This window comes from Tachypleus tridentatus, chromosome 10, assembly GCF_004210375.1.
Source record: "Tachypleus tridentatus isolate NWPU-2018 chromosome 10, ASM421037v1, whole genome shotgun sequence".
Taxonomy (NCBI): Eukaryota; Metazoa; Arthropoda; class Merostomata; order Xiphosura; family Limulidae; genus Tachypleus; species Tachypleus tridentatus.
The window spans coordinates 104,470,455-104,487,768 of record NC_134834.1 but is presented as its reverse complement, the minus strand read 5'-3'; the positions used below and the strand labels follow the sequence as shown (position 1 = coordinate 104,487,768).

Below are 17,314 nucleotides of genomic sequence, written 5' to 3'. Positions count from 1 at the left end.
CTCACATTTCCAAGTGCAGTACAAAGTTTAGTGGTATTCAAGCTAAGAATATAATGCACAGCGTATAAAATGCTTCAAAGATTGCCCATGATGCACCACATTATACTGTCTCATGGACGTTCTTTACGCAGTGGCAGCTGAGTTTCCAGTTGTAGATAACATAAGAAAGAACTATTCGGAATTTACATGTGAAAACAACATTTAGGATTAATTACTCCAAATTATCGAAGATATATCGCGTTTTTTTTTTTTGTTTAGAATAGTACACTAAAACAAGAACTGAGAAAAATTTAATGTTTGACTTTGGTACAAGAAGAAACCCATATTTACTAGCAAGTTCTAATCATTGCATGTTTATGAAACATTTAGAACATTCCAAGTATTTTCGAACAGTTATATACCATTCACATGCTGCAAGGAAGCATTGCCCTCTATAATTTATGCGTTGTTGCCAATTAGAAAGGAACATATATTAGACTTCATAGAGATAAAGAAGTTAATACCTGCATTGCATCTCATGCTATACAAATGGATTTTGAACTTGCAATCATAAATGTAATTAATATTGAAATTTCATGTGTAGTAAATCGTGGGTGTTTCTTTTTCGTTTTTTTAACAGTGAAAATGGATTCAACTTGACCAGCATGAATAGAGATAATACAGAACCACTGCCCTTCAGCTTCTGACCATGAAATTCCAATATATCATCTTCCTATGACTGTTTTAATAGAAGCAAAGTATAAAGCAATGTTGTCTGAGTGTTACATCATGCCTCAGGCCATTCAGTCCACTCTAACGTTCGTTCCAGCTACATTTAGCATAAAAATAGAAATTTTAATAAGTATTCATTTAAACAAATAACATTTATGTAATATTTCAATCTATGTGAGTGAATATATATATATACTCTAAATAAATAAAATATTGTGCACACAAAGTTTATTTTTGACAGGAAATACAAATTATCTTCAATGGATTTTATTTTTACACAAAATTTCGCTCATTCAGGAATAATGAAATTTGGTTCAACCAAAAATGTTCTCCACTGACATCACTAAGCACATTGTTTTTTTATTCTATGCAGTGAAAACTCCACTACTTTACAAATATTTGAATCAAAACGTGAAACATTATTTCATCAAGTACCGATTTCAACACATCTTTGAATAATACTTCACAAGCCACAAATCACAGTGTCACTCATTTTGTTCTCTTTACTTCATTTGTTGTATTTTTTGTGTCACTTATTTATGTATGTGGCACAACATTAATAAGCACTTTAAGCCTGTAAACGTGAAATACTATACACACACATAACCGTATATGTATAATGCCATATGCATGAAACTTAACTGTTTCACTGTTTAGGTAGGGTGGAAAAAACCCCACTCCATACTTGATCAAAAGAAACCACAATTCTTTTTGCCTTATTAAATCAGCGTAGTATGGAAATGTAAAAAATAAACACCAGAACTTCACGTAATGACCTCTCTGTATGTATAGGCTTTGTGGTTGCCAAACGAGGAGATGTGTTTTTTTTTCATGGCAAAGCCATATTGGGTTATCTGTTATATCCACCGAGGGGAATCGAACTCCTGATTTTAGCATTGTGAATCCGTATACTTACCACTGTCCCAGCGGGGGACAATGAGGAAGAAGCAGGGATCAGCCAGGTTCAGGATTATCTTCACTGACTGTGAGAAGACACGGGAGGACAAGCAGAACTTGTTTGTTTTTCCTAGATGTGGTAGCATATTCCTCTATTATCTCATGCACTGGCACAGCATTAGTGATAAATAGCAGGTTTATATTCTACAAATATTACACTTATCACACTAATATAAATAACTAAAACTACTATGTAAATGGCTAATATTTACATTATATACGCTTTTCCAGATAGACTTAAAATACTAAAATCTGAGGTTCGATTTCCCATAGTAGACACAACAGATAGCTCATTGTGGCTTTGCACTAAAAGTACACATACATTTTTGTTGCTATGTTTACATGTTGGGGTAACATCTACGAGCTACTGGTACAAATGAATATTATTTGGGACTTCAAGCAGTGGAGGGAAAAATAAAACATCCTGTAATGCGAAGATAAATAAAACGATTAATCATATGTATTATCATACCCAGTTTCTATAAATGAATTTTAATTTCTTCACTCTTTTATCATTGCATTTATTCTGCCATATATGGTCTTTCTTAGTTGTTTATGAATAAACGATTTTGGAAAAAAAGATAAAACTGTTTGCTGTGATTCACTTTAACAAATGATTGAGGGCAGTCTGAAGCCAGTGCTCAAGAAACCTCATGTTCGAAGACCGACATGAGATGTGGAAGTAGTTGACAAGGATCCTGCTTATAACGGTAGGAGGAAGTTGTGTTGTGATAGCAATAATCTTGATACTGAAAAGTGTGGCACTCAAGAAGAGCCCGATGGGACTCCATGTTCCTATAGAAAAGAATGGGAAAGAGTCAAACCTACATTGTCTTTGAATCGCCTGTCCAGTAAAAAGTTCCAAATGAAAATCTTGTACCTCCACGTAGTGTCTTAAGCCTTCTCAATGTCAAAGAATACAGAAACAAAATGTTCTTTAACAAAGGCTTCCCTCTTTAAAGTTTCAAGTTGAATCAGGTGATCTATAGTGGAGTGCTGTTAATAGTACCCACACTAGGTGGACGAGAGGTTGTTTGATTCGAGGAACCAAACAGGACAAGCATTAACCACTCTCTTTAACACCCTACAGAAGAGAGTTAATCAAAACAGTTGGACGATAAATAGCAAGAGAAAGATGGTGCAGCAACTCAGCAGATGAGCATCATTATGTTTGACTGATGCACTGCCACACCAATGAATAGCGAGTTTGAGTTCCATCGGTGTAAAGAGGTGATTGATGTTGTTGAGACGACCGGTCCAAAAGATAAATGGTAACTTCTCTGCCAGAAACTTAATGGCCAAGAAAGCTGGGGAAGAAATGGAAGTGCTGGATGCACGAGAAAAATATTTTCTTGTAAAAGTATTAGCAACACTCTGTACACCAGCGATTTCCTGGTCATTAGAGAGCAAGATGGAAAGGAAATGGGATGAATACTTCTGATTGTCCTTCTGAATCTCGTCTTATGAAATGGTAGTAGAAGAGAGGTGGTAGTTGTAAACTTAATACGAGATTTCTTTTGGCTTTGATGTCTAATCTGCTAAGCAAAAGCACAGACCTGAGGGAAAGTAACAGAGTTTGAAAGAATGGGATATCTGCCCAAGCCTGTTTTGAGCCTTCTGTGTTTCCTGGCAGCCAGGACTTTACCATGGACGAGGATAGCGTGGAAAACGTGTCGAGATTTTAGGAATAGACCGAGCAGCTGTCTGGAAAATAAATTCAGTCAGTATTAACACACAGTTGTATGTTGATGGCAAACAGAAGACAGCAGGATTAAGTTCTGAGAGAGTGGTGATAGAGGGTCAATTTCCATCAAAATTATAGGAAAATGATCATCGACCCATGGGTCACTGTCAACCCTTCAAAAAAGTCAAGAGGAGGAGATAAATCAGTGCCAGTATAAGACTGACTAGTTGCATAGAAATAAATATAAGAACCAGTCCTGAAGTGAGATAGCTTGTTATCTCAGAGCAAACGACCCCCGTTACTACAGTGGTATGTCTACGGATTTACAACGCTAAAATCAGGGTTTCGATTCCCCTCGGTGGGCTCAGCAAATAGCCAGATGTGCTTTGCTATAAGAAAACACACAAACACACAGAGCAAACGTTCTAAGGGATGCCCCTTCCATCAATATCAGCACCACCTCAGAGAGAATTGTATCCATTAGTCTCTCAGGATTAAAAAAAAAAAAAGATAGCAACTGTTCAACGAGAGCATAAAGGTCCAGGAGAGGTTTAGAGAATAAACAGTGATGGTAAGATCTAATGAAAATGGATGACTACCGCCTTAAAGAGTGTATCAAGTGAAATAGACAAAATGAACACGTGCTGGTCAACCAGCAGCACTACTCCTCTATGCCCATCATACAACCTGTCATTCCAGTATACAGAAAACTGTCGAAAGGTGAGTGTATTTGCAGTTTTTAGGAATATTTTCTGTAATGAATGACACACAGGATGGTATGAATAAATCATCCAGATTAGAAAGGAAATTTCAGAAGTTCCACTGTATCAAAGTGGCTATTTTTACTTAGGTGGAAGAGAATTTGGTGGAGAACCCTTAGATTTACGACCACACTTTTTCTTTATTAGGAGGTCTGTTGATTTTCATAGATCCTGTCCTGGGTCAAGTGGGAAGGTTTCTTGCGGTAGACATAAATTTCAGCTATTGAGGGCGTGAACAAATAATCGTTCTGCTTCTCAGGGCCGAGTAAGGTGGACACAAAGAAACATCAGAAGCCAGGGTCGAAGGAAGTGGACACGAGCAGTCAATGGAAGGAATGACAGGAACAGAAATAGGTCTAGACGTTGATTTGTCAACTCGATTCTTCATTGAGGTTAAAGGCTCTTCACATGATGTAAAAACTCTGACAGAGGTACAGTAAGCACTGTCTGCACACCAACTATAGTAGTGGAATGTTGTGCAGCAGCACAAGTCTAAGATGAAGTGAGGGACAACAACTTTTGAGCCTCCAGGAAATAAATGTTATTAAGTGTTTAAAATGCTGTACCTCTTTCTTCTCCACCAACTTAGAGCAAAAACAACTGTAGAGGGGAAATCATTACAATTGACGCATTGAGGGAGGGTCCAGTTACTCATAGAAGTAGTGGTCTTTGGCACCACAACTATTACATGTCATAGAACCACAACAAGATGTCGTTGGATGACAGAACTGTGGATACTGGAAACAACTAGGTATATATGGCCTTACCTTGCAATTCAGAAAACCTATCTTGACAGTGGCAATGTAAATGTCAAAATAAGGAAACGGATAGGCAGCATAATTTCTTCTTTACGAGTGACGATATATCACACTGCAGAAACTTATTGGTTAGAGAAACCAGCGTGAATCTCCTACTAGAGGATGCACCTCAAGTCTCCCTTTAAACAGTAATTCCTCGTAAGGAATTCAAAGTAGCATGGGGAGTATACTCATTGGATATATCCTCAATGATTTTCAAACTCGTGAGGAGTTCACTGTTTCGGAGTAGGCCTTTTCATCAAAATGTCCCCAGAACATAGCTTCTTGATTGGCTCTGGAAAACCAGTAAGTCTCTTCAATCCCTTCTGAATTAAAAAGAGAGACATTTGCTCTAACGTATGTCTGACACAGAATGTGGTATAATAGAACGAGGTGGAGACTAATATTCAGTCATCAAGACGTGATGGTTTACCGATTAGCCATTTTGTATTTTTTGAAGGATCCAAAATAAAATAAGATTTAGCACCCACTATAGAGTCCTATGAGGGGGATACATTACAATGCTAAACAAGGACGCTGCACCAACGCCAGTTTCGTAAATACTACACCAGGCACAATATCCATAACTGTTTAGAATGTCCAACACTGCTACTTTGTTGACCTCAGCCTAACAGATCTAGCCAATTGACTCTGGGAGAGCTACTCGAGTAAATCAAAGCCAAAGTGGTGTGTTGGACCCCACAACCACCAGAATCCTCTACCTACCCTTCACGAGTCGCCACGTAAACCAAACACGTAGGTTGACATTCAGATTACAGAGGAAGTAAACTGAAAAGACAAATTATTCTGGGAAGCCCCCTCACAACACATAGGCATCCACATTAGGGAGTTGCAGCTTTTAATACTATAAATACAAACTAGCCAGTTAAACAAAACACCTAATTATCTTGACCACGAATGAAGGCGCTTGTAGTTTGTTATTGCACATACACCTATACAACAGGCTAACAAGGTTAATTTTTGTGAGTTCCACACCCCATGTAATTTTACATAAAGTTATCAATGAGCCCCTATTTAGACCATGGGAATGGGCCTCCTCTAGCCCCTACCTAAACACGTCACTGCTTCTCTAGAACCTGGCTTCTATGTGCAGGTAACAGTCAAGTGAAGCCCACTCTTGACGTTTCTGTTTTGTACGTTAAATTCTTTATTCTTAGTGGAATTTTTGTAAACAAAATATAAAGCAATATTTAATGCGTTGCACATGGAATGTTATTTTTTGTAATGAAGCACAAAGTTACACAATAGATTATCTGTACTATGATCACTCGAAATATGAAAATCCGTTATCCCAATCTGATTCGAATCGGTATTTATATCTGGGAAGATTAGGTATAACGGTTGACCTCTTCTTCCATGGAAACTTAGTTTTTAGCACTATAAGCCTTCATACTTATCACTAAAGAGGTTCTAGTTTGGTGGTAGTTGATGTATTTATGAGTGTGTGAGAGGATTCAAAACGTTTTTCTCTAGACGCTTTCATAAACTTTACAGAAAACATTACTGTTTTAACATACAATTGCAATTATAGGTAGTTATGTAATATGTATGAACACAAATTTCTTCTTTAATAATTCACTTCTGAGGTTTTTTTGGGTTACCTATTTCAACATACTACGATACGATCTGGTAGCCATTTTGAACTAGTTTTTGTTTGGCAAGTCAGTCAGTCCAAGTGTTTTTTACAATTATTCTGTACACTAGAAGATAAGTAACTGGTTCTTTATCAACTGTTTTATAAGCTGATGTTGTTTAGAGATAAAAATTAACTTGCTATTAAAATAACGTTTAGTTACTTGTTAGGATTTGCTAATCTGTCTTTCAGTAGCAAAGATGTTAAGCTGCTGGTTTTGAAAGATGCATTCTATTAATATTTCACGCTTCTTTCCTCCTAGAGCTGTCCATTATTATCAGTGGATATTACAGGTTCACTTTTATGTCACTGATATGTTGTACAGTACACTAACGAAGACTCCAAGTTACTGAAATTTAGGTCAAGTTTATGTGATGAACATATACCAGATCGGGACTCGACTGTATGTTCATGCAAACCATTCTTAAGAGTTGGTCATAGTCCAGTGTCAGTTGAATATTATGTTAAAAGTTTTAATCACTTCACTGCCTATTATGATTAGGGTACATTTTATGTATATGAACATTCATCACCAGTTATCCTTTCCAACAAAGACTCCGAAGGAAGAGACAGATGGCTGAAAGCACAGAGCCTCGAGTTACATGAATCAAAGATCACTCTGTAAAAGTTTGGTCAATGAGAGAACATCCAGGTCAAAATGGAAAAAATAAAAAACACAAAGCAAAAATAGATTAAGATAGTTGTAACAGAGACCAGTCATGCACACTGTAAAAGAAAAAACAAACGGAAGTTGATAATACCAGTCTTAGGTACTCAGATCCATTCTTGACAATGGGAGCAAAATTTATATGCATTTCTTAGCTGCTATCTGAACAGTTACGATTAAAAATCAGACGCTACAAAGGGAGATTCTATTTGAAACACCAACGTAGTTTATTTCAAGTGAAAGAAAAAAAAACAAAGTACTGACTACCTGACATTTATTCCTCATTGTTCAAGAGCGAATCAGTTACTGGATCAGATTCTTAGGAATAAGTTGTTGTATTGGTGGTGTATTAACAGCAAACGAATAGCAATATGACAAGTGGAGTTTGTTCATTCGCAAACAGGTCAGAGCCTCATTTTGATTTCATCGGGTCGCGCCACAAAAACAAATTATGTCTTACAAACACTTATCATATCGTTTTTTTCTCTGAATTCTTGGTATTAAGTCAAGAAGTTTGTGATAAATTTTACGCAGAACCACGTGATGGCTGTCTATGACAGTAGTCCGTCTGTCCTTAACGTAGCAGTGAAAGACTAGAAAGAAGACGCCTGGTCATCACAACCTGCCACCAATGGGTAGTAGGCTTGGCGGGGTCGCATAATAATGCTCTCATAGTTGAAAAAACGAGCATATTTGGTGCGAAGGGCTCAGTAAATTGCTTTTAATATAAGGCAGATAAAATTGAATGTAGTGTAAGTAGTTATTCAATATACCCTTTTCTGACTTTCAGGATTTAAGCATCATATCACAAAACTTAAAAGTTTCTAACACAGTCTTTATAGTGTGTAAAGCCCAGTTTTTATTCACATAGACCACATGACAAATAACCATTTAGTTTTTTTATAAGGGTATATTTATTATGAATGCCAAGCAATTAAGTAAGTTCACAATACATTCAACAATACCACAGCATATTATACCACAAAAGACTTTAGAACATGAAAAATTTAGAACTTTAAGATCTATTTACATGCCGTTTTATTGAAGGAGAGGTAACAACTTAAACATGAGTTACATCTACAATGTCTACTTGAAACATCATAATTTAATACACACAAACAGTAAAAGCTAAGAAATCTGAACAAGACCTAAAACATCATAAATTCATGAAAGACATTCAAGATAAGGATTTAACTAACGTTCACAAATAACACTGATTCAATCAAAAATGCCCACAAAACAAACAAACATCTAATCCAAGTATATTAGAAAAAAACAACCTTGATATACAAATGTTTATTTACATAGTGTGATAAGTTTAGGAATGAAAACTTCTGAAATTCCTTGGTTTTAATAGTACTAAAGTAACTTAAGCACAGCTGACTGTTACAGAAACGTAATTGAGGTTCCTTATGTCGGTTGAAATGGTTCCATTTTCTCCTTTGCAAAAAGTAATTCTTCAATGCAAAGAACCAAAGTTGTTACAAATGAGTCTCTTGCCAAACACGTACATATGTTAAGAATAACAGAGATTAAAAATATTATATAAATGTACTTCATAACTAGATGTACATACATTAAGTACACTGAAGCAAACACTTAACCAAAAATGCTTCTCTGTATTATTTGTAGTTAGTATATTTCTAACAAACAAAACATTTAGTTGGAAGAAAGCTCAAAGATGTTGGCATGTGTTAAAGATCAGTAATACAAATAATTTTTGAAATTTGTTTTCTAAGCTAGTAAATAATGCCCTTCACAAAAAATCGTATTTTCAACTTTGATTGGACAACAAATGGGAAAATATAAAATTCATAACGCTTTAGTCAATGGAGAAAAGTAGTTTTGTCCCAAAACATTTTTGGAAAATGGGTTAAGCAGCATTATCCCTCAGACATGGGGCTGAAACAAAATTTTATTGTATGGTATATTAGGCTTTTTTTTTTAATAACCTGTTAGAAACATAAGAATGGAACAAACTCAGAATCATTATAAAGCTACTGTCATGTATTTTTAATTAAATTCAAATGCAAAGATAATTCAAGTAACATTTTTATCATACCAGCAACACTATAAATTAATTGAAAACACAGAAAATTTTAAGAAACTTTTCAGAAGAGCTGAGAAAACAAATTATATATAAACACACCACTACCAGGATATAAGTATGTTTTATTTTTGTTTCTTAAATATTTGTAGAAAGACATGGAACTGAATGTAATTCAAATGATATAACATGTTTAACTTGAAAATATTTCATCACTCAAGTGCCTGAGGTTGAATGTTTAAATTTTCTAATTTATTACAAATCTTTTTTTCTCAAATTCCACACTATATGAAAGATATACAGTCTTCTGAAGAACTAATGGATACTTTCTTGAACTAAAAGGTCAGGTCATTAGTGACCAGCTAGATGTAAAAGATCACTACCTAAGTATGCTATCAACAGTCATGTTTTTAAAGACCAATAATCTCTAACCTGTCATATGTGCTGTTAGCAACATGCTTCAGTTACTAAGATAAAGTTACTCACTTTATTATCACAAACTTTCAATAATTCTTTAATAATTAATCTGAAATTTCAAAATAGATAACTATGAAATGCTTCTATTTCACATCTTATGTGTTAAAACACCTAAAATATATTACAGTAATTACCACTAGGCTAACTTATGTACTTAATATACAATGCAGGACACTAACTAACTTTTATTATGACTACAAACTGAAATAAGAGTAACTTTATTTCACATTATGCCAAGTTAACTATGGTATATCAACTTTTTGAAATATTTTCAATAATTTTTAATTTCATTAATTAATAACAAACATAATGAAACTAAGTTTATTTTATCAAATTATCACTATGTTATAATTAAATTTTCAGACAAGTGTTTTTAAGATGAGAATGAAAATACAAAAGTTTTGAAAATGAATAAATTTAGTTAATTATGAAACTTGTACAGTTATACAAATAATTAATACTGCATAGCAAGGATTTCTGACAAAAGAATACAAGTGTTTTAATTTCCACCAAATGATGGTCATAAAGAGAGCTGAAACCATGATACGGCCTTTAAAAGCAATTTTAACTTTTAGTTTGCAACTGTAAAGTTTGAAAGAGATTCAAAGTTTTATATTAGTTAACCTTTCTTTCAGTAAGTCACTTTAGTCTTCAAAAATAACTCAAACATTTGTTTTGATTTCTTTGAGTGTCTGGTTTGAAATAGTGCCAACATGAATAGAATTCCCAAACTTATCACAAGATCTCTGACTTAAAGTAATAATACAAGAACAAGAAGTGACATTGGTATGAAGACTTTACATTACTAGATATTTGAAGAATTTGTAGCAATGATTATTGATCAATTGTTCCACACTAGCAATGTTGAGAAAACCACTTGTAGAGAAATATATATGCAAAAACGGCTCGTTTGGGTTGAGAAAATATTTTACATAGAAGAGCAAACAACGTTTCGACCTTCTTCGGTCATCGTCAGGTTCACAAAGAAAGAAAGAGGTAACTGACCAGAAGCTGACCACATGTTTGGGAGGGGCTGTGTAACTGAGTGTCACAATGTAGAGGGTGGTGTTAGATGGTTAAATATATAATTTTATATTATTTATTATATTTAATATAGGTATAAAAGCGTTCCTTTATATTTGTTTATTTTGGGTTTAAGTTGTTGTATAAGTAAGGCTTTTTTAATTTTGTACACACACCTAGACAGAAAGCAAAATCAACCAACAAAAGAAAATATATCTCACGAATCAAAAACTCACGAAACCATATACTGCCTCATACCATATATTCCCGACATCAGCAGACAAATAACCAACATTTGGCAAAAACTAGTAACAAAATATGACATTCCAGTTAACACCAAATTTATTCAAAAACCAGGCACAAAACTGAGGTCTATACTATGTAAAAGCTACACTGACAAACACCACACCAACATTATTTATAAAATACAATGTGATAACTGCCACGACTTCTATATTGGAGAAACAAGTAGAAAAGTGGAAACCAGATTCAAAGAACATAAAGTCACCTTCACATGTTTTCAAACACTGCAAGTCAAATAAACACAACATAACCATAGCAAACACTCAAATACTAAATAAAGAAACAAACATAAACAAATGCAAAATTAAAGAAGCCGTACTTATACAACAACTTAAACCCAAAATAAACCACTACAAAGAAATGCCTTTATACCTATATTAAATAATAAATAATATAAAATTATATGTTCAACCATCTAACACTGCCCTCTACATTCCGACACTCAGTTGCACAACCCCTTCCAAACATGTGGTCAGCTTCCGGTCAGTTACCTCTTTCTTTCTTTGTGAACCTGACAATGACCGAAAAAGGTCAAAACGTCTTTGTCTTCTACGCAAAATATATTCTCAACCCAAACGAGCCGTTTTTGCATATATAATTGTTCCACACTATTCAGCATAAATACTGTTTGAAAGATTCTATTTTTCTCCCTATTAAAAATTGATAAAATTACGATCATTCGACTCGAGGCTAGGTTTGAAAAGTTATATTTGTATTAAGAACCTACAGATAAAAGTATAACAAGGAGAAAGAAGTTTGAACTAGTTTATTATATATATACTCAATAATTATTTTAAGATACACCATTCATGGTTCCAAAGACACAAAATATTGTAATTTATTTTAAAAATTAAATAACTTGATAGTCAAAATTACTAAGTTGTAAAAATATTTGTGAAATGTTTTTATAATCTAACTTTAATACTTAGATTGTATGACGCATAAAAATCAACACATTTCCAAAATGTTGATAGAAAATGTGTTTCACAGAGAATATTGCATATTTTGTACCTTCTCATAAAAATCACTTTTAAGACTTCCCTCTCACAATGGTCTTTCATGGCACAAAATAACGTTTCTGATTAATAATCAAGGTGACTTGCCACTAGTGTCTACTGCCAGGCCAAGCCTGGGACACAGTTAATCAATTGACAGTATCTTTCTGTAACATTCACCACAGTCAAAATATATTCTTAATTAATAAAGGCTCAGATTAAAGCACTAAGTTTGTTTCATTGTCATGAAAAATGTCTGCCCTTCTTGCATTTTAAGCAACAATTTCCACATCCAAATTACAGCCTTACTAAAGTGGTCTACTGTCAGTCTGATCAGATAAAGCAATCAAAAGCTCTAGAAGAAAAATTTAGTTGGTGGTTAATTTTCAATAAATCTCCTCCTCACACATGATTTGCATTAGATTCTTTTGTTGTGTTGCTTGACTTGAAACTTGATAAAAATTGCAAACACTGGTGCATAAGATGTATATAAAAAAGTGAACAGAGATTTCCTTCCATGTCAGGAGAAAGTTTGAAAAATTTTCAGATCATCCGTAAATAGCTGGAAAAATCATTTTACTTGGATCATATGAAATGACCTCAGTAATATCACAATCAACAATTTCTTCCTTACAAATAAAACTAAAGAAAAAAACACACCAGATGATGCTTTCATTGGTTAAAGCCACTCACCCATTTGAAATATTCATCTCTTGTGGAAGAGGTAGTAAGGTTTGAACAGAGAGCAACACAGAGCTTGTTGTCATAGGGTAACAAAGTAGTCATCCCTCCCTAACTAGTAGTTCTATTTTAACCAAAAATGAGCAAGATTTAACTGCCACACTTATTACAGTGATGGCCCCCAAAATGAAAATGTAGTTTATCTTGGTGACAGCAGGGTATAAACATCATGCTAACCACACAGCCATGCTTGCATGTCGATACAGATTATAATCTTGAAGTGTGATTGTACCTAATGATAACAGTGTATAAAACCACTAGTTTTACTTGTCTTCCCGAATGATAATACTCATGTCATAAGGATGTATTTTCACACTTCAGTATTACATTACTGAAATAGTGTTCATTGAATTTCAACCAGAGTTGGTAAGTAGATAAAGCTGAAATGTTCTACTATACTACTCAATGCTAGATAATTCATGTAGACATAACAATGTCTGTGTTTATGAGATATACTCCTTGCAGTCAGGAATGTTGGCACCTGCTGACTGTAGAGAGCTAAATGACTGCCAAGTAATTTATGAACAATGACAAATAACTATATTTTATGCGAGAAGTTAAACAGATGTATTAAAGCTGATTGCTGTTAACTCCAGAGGAGTACAATATGGGCTGACAGTGGAATCCACCTTATAAACAATGAATAAAATGAAGTTACCACATTTAATGGTAAATACACCCCCCTCTGATATATATTATGGTAAGAATAATAGTTACATTTTAAATCCCAACAACAACAAAAAATTATTAAATTTTTAGTAAGCATTAGATGTGATGAGACTACCACTCCTATTGTAATAAAGAAGTTTCTCTTTTAAGGACTAAAACGTTTTGCATTGACAACAAATTTATGGGGTTGAATTTTCTACAGTGTGTGTAGATGTTTAATACATGGGTGTACATGACCCTATAATTAAGCTAAAAGTTTCCTAATTTTTTTTTTTTAACTTTACATACCCGGTTGAGGACCACATCTAGTGATTTGGCATACATTACGAATAACTACTACTATGGTTTTATTGTAGTTTTTCTTTGGAAAAAAGAATTTTAAGAGCATCAACAATTTTGTCTGGACATATTTTTTTGCAATAAACTTCTTGCTGAATATACTAGTGACAGGAAAGTTTTAGGGAGAAAATCTCTATACTTGTCACATTCCCTTTGAGATTGTCTTGCAGATTCCACTTCTGGAGACACTACAGTATGTTAATCACACACAGTTTAACTTTGAACACAGGATAAAAGTGTGAAGTGGTAATAATTTTAGTTTATTATAATGGTCTTAAGGTCCAACAAAACCAGAAACAAATTATTAGTGTTTAGTCATATATTGTAAAACATGTTAATCGAGTCATATTAGTATCTTTTGTAGGTTCTGATATACAGTTCTTTACTCAGCATTAATAATATAATACTCAATCATAAACATTATTCAGTGGACTAGAGGGCAAAATTTATTTGTATATGACATAAGAGGCCCAAATCTATTTTTTTTTTTTTTTTTTTTATTTGTTTCTCCCTCTGCAGGATGCCAAACAAACTGGTCCACTACCTCATTCACAAATTCTTTCTTCACTGAAAATCACATATTTGGAGAAAAAAAATCTAGAGATACCAGGATTTGTCATATAATTTGATGTCAATGATGAACTGTTATTTTGTGCCTTATCCATTTTTTTTTTTTTTGAGTACAACAAACATTAAATTTTCTTAACATCCAAATAAAGTTATTTTAACTTATGTAAAAGTAACTTACTGACAAGGCCCTTTCATTATGCAGTTACATACTTATATAAATATTACAGACATTATTACCATAACAAATTTCTTACTATGTGAATAACTTTAAGAATATTATATCAAAAAGACAGTACATACCAACCTTAGAGTTATCAGTAGAAAACAATTAAAATTGCAAGTTGCAATATTTAAGAGCAAGAAAACCTACTATAGTGGAAACCTGTACATACATCACTCTTGAGCTCTTCCAACACATTCAACATGAGATCTTTGATGGTGTGGCCTGATAAAAATGAATATAAAATCATTATAATCAATACTTGTCCAGAACCTTAATTTAAAAAAAAAATCACCATCTGTTGGTACTCTGAAAAGTTTTTTTTTTTCAGTGTTAAGTGTTTTTATCAAAATATCAATGAGATGAATGAGGATCACATTGTAACAACCTTACAATAGATGGGTCGCTTTTAGCTCCTTCAATAAATTCTTCTAGTGACAATTTACCATCCATGTTTTTATCCATTTGACGGAATATCTTGTCTGTCCGTTTCTCAGGAGTTGATTCATCCTCTGGCATCTTCATTACTGAACCAACCATTTTGTAAATAGCCTAAATATGAATGAAAAAAAAAGGTCTGGTTTTTGCAATATAAATCTCTTAGTTAACTATTTTACATCTTGGTTTAATTAATCTGCAATATCATGCTTTACTAAGCATGCATTAATAATTTAAACTGAGTCATAATCTTTATTAAAAATAAGAGAGTAAATTACTTTGAAATAAGTTTGTACAAACTTACCAAAACAAGAAATATCAGACATCATCAATTTTACTATCAAATTTATGTTGTAGTTATAATACAAATATATGCTAATTAAACACAAACAAAGACTAAAGAAAGCAACTCGTAAAAATATAAAGAAAGAGTATTTCCAATTTCTTACTCTTTTTGCAATTTTAGAAATTTCTCTCAATCAAATATAAATAGAAAGAAAAGATTACTCAAGACAAAGCTGCTTTTGATAACATCACTTACTACCAGAGATAAATACTGTTGACACCAAGAATATATTTTATGCAACCAAAAATTCAATACGTAAACTAATTATTCTTGTTGTAATTTTGTTCGAAAACATCATTTATACTATAAGATTTTCTGCATAAAAAAATATATTAATCCTGACGGATTTAATCGCACTCACTTTGTCTCGACTACATCTCTGTTCACCACTGATCTTACTAATGAGAGCTGAAACAGCTCAAAACTTTGGCACTTTTAAAAACTTTCATTTTTTATCTTTCACTTATGTGCAGTAGTCGATATAGTTCATATCTTTGTTTCTGTGGTGAAAGCATTAATTTGGTAATTTTAGAAATTAAATACTTAATTGGATTGCAATTGTACAATTCAGATGTTCTATATAATTTATGTACACTTCTAATTCTTAGTGTGTGTAATGAAAATTATGATAATACTACTGTGCATTGAACATTTATCCTGGAATTATAATGACTTTAATCAGTTGCATAAGAATTTCTTTTTATTATGGAGAGCAATTTTCAAACATGAAACTTGTATTTTTGCAACTGCTCCCCTGGTTCCTGTCACATGAAATATCTATAAACAAATTTTTGAACAAGTATTTTATCAAGATCAAATTTATTAACACTTTTTTTGCTTAATATTTAAGTTAAATGCTGAATGATTATGTTTATTTTTCAGCTAAGTGAACTGTAACTACTTATTACTATATTTATGTAAAACAAAAAAACCTTAGCACACTATGAAACTAAATACAAGTAATTTCTTACCGATACAATTTCCAACATTTCCTGCCGGGAAATATACCCATTTCCATCAAGATCATACATGCTAAATGCCCACTTGAGTTTCTGCTCTAACTTTCCTCGACTCGTCACACTAAGGGCACAAAGGAATTCTCTAAAATCTATTGTCCCATCACCATTAGCATCGAATATGCGAAATACGTGCTCTGCAAATTTAGACGCATCTCCATACGGGAAAAAGTTCCCATAAATTTTTTTGAATTCTTCATTAGACAGATTTCCACTAGGGCAGTCTTTCAAAAATCCTCTGTACCATTCTTGGATTTCACTATCAGTAAATTCAGTATTCTGCGGAGATCTTCTAGAACTTCTGGTCTCAACTTACTGTTTTGTTTCCCCATCTCTATTCACAGTTTCAGGAAATAACTAACTTCCAGACTCCAACTGTTTTCAGCTTGAATCCTTCAAATTCCTAAGAATGGATTTTTTTAAGACTTAAAATAAGAAACTGTACATCACTTTACAAACTAAAACAAAAAAAAAACAAAAATGTATTACCAATTAGCTATTTCAACATTTCATGGTATTCTAACACATGTACACTGCATTTTCAGCCCTAATGTATATTCATTGTAAAAACATAGTGCTCAAAAGAACAAGACATGCCAATTTTAACAACTTTTGCAGACAAACTAAATTAGTATTACACCTGATAAATTATGAAACCTAATGTTTATGTTCACTTTCTTATTGATGCCTATGCTTAATGCACTGAAATATTGTATAGCTATTAAAAATTAAATTACTTGTTTTGCTTACTGTTATATAGAGCACAACTAACTGTATAATCATTTATCATATTTATATGCTGTCCTTCAACCTTATCTTTACGAACTCTATATTAAACATTGAATACAAACTTTCAGCGAGGCAAAATTGATACAGAAAACTCCTATTGATTAGAACTT

The 17,314-nt window shown here is 33.2% G+C and overlaps 1 pseudogene across 1 annotated transcript in view; it reads right to left on the bottom strand.

Moving 5' to 3' along the window:
- Positions 1 to 11,832: 11,832 nt before the first annotated feature.
- LOC143230022 (neurocalcin homolog) overlaps positions 11,833 to 17,314 on the bottom strand; it is a 52,034-nt pseudogene continuing 46,552 nt past the window's right edge. Inside the window, exons 3-4 of the transcript XR_013016187.1 lie at positions 16,371 to 16,818; positions 11,833 to 15,167 (exon numbers count right to left, since the gene is read on the bottom strand). The product of XR_013016187.1 is annotated as a neurocalcin homolog (transcript). The remainder of the gene's footprint in view (positions 15,168 to 16,370; positions 16,819 to 17,314) is intronic.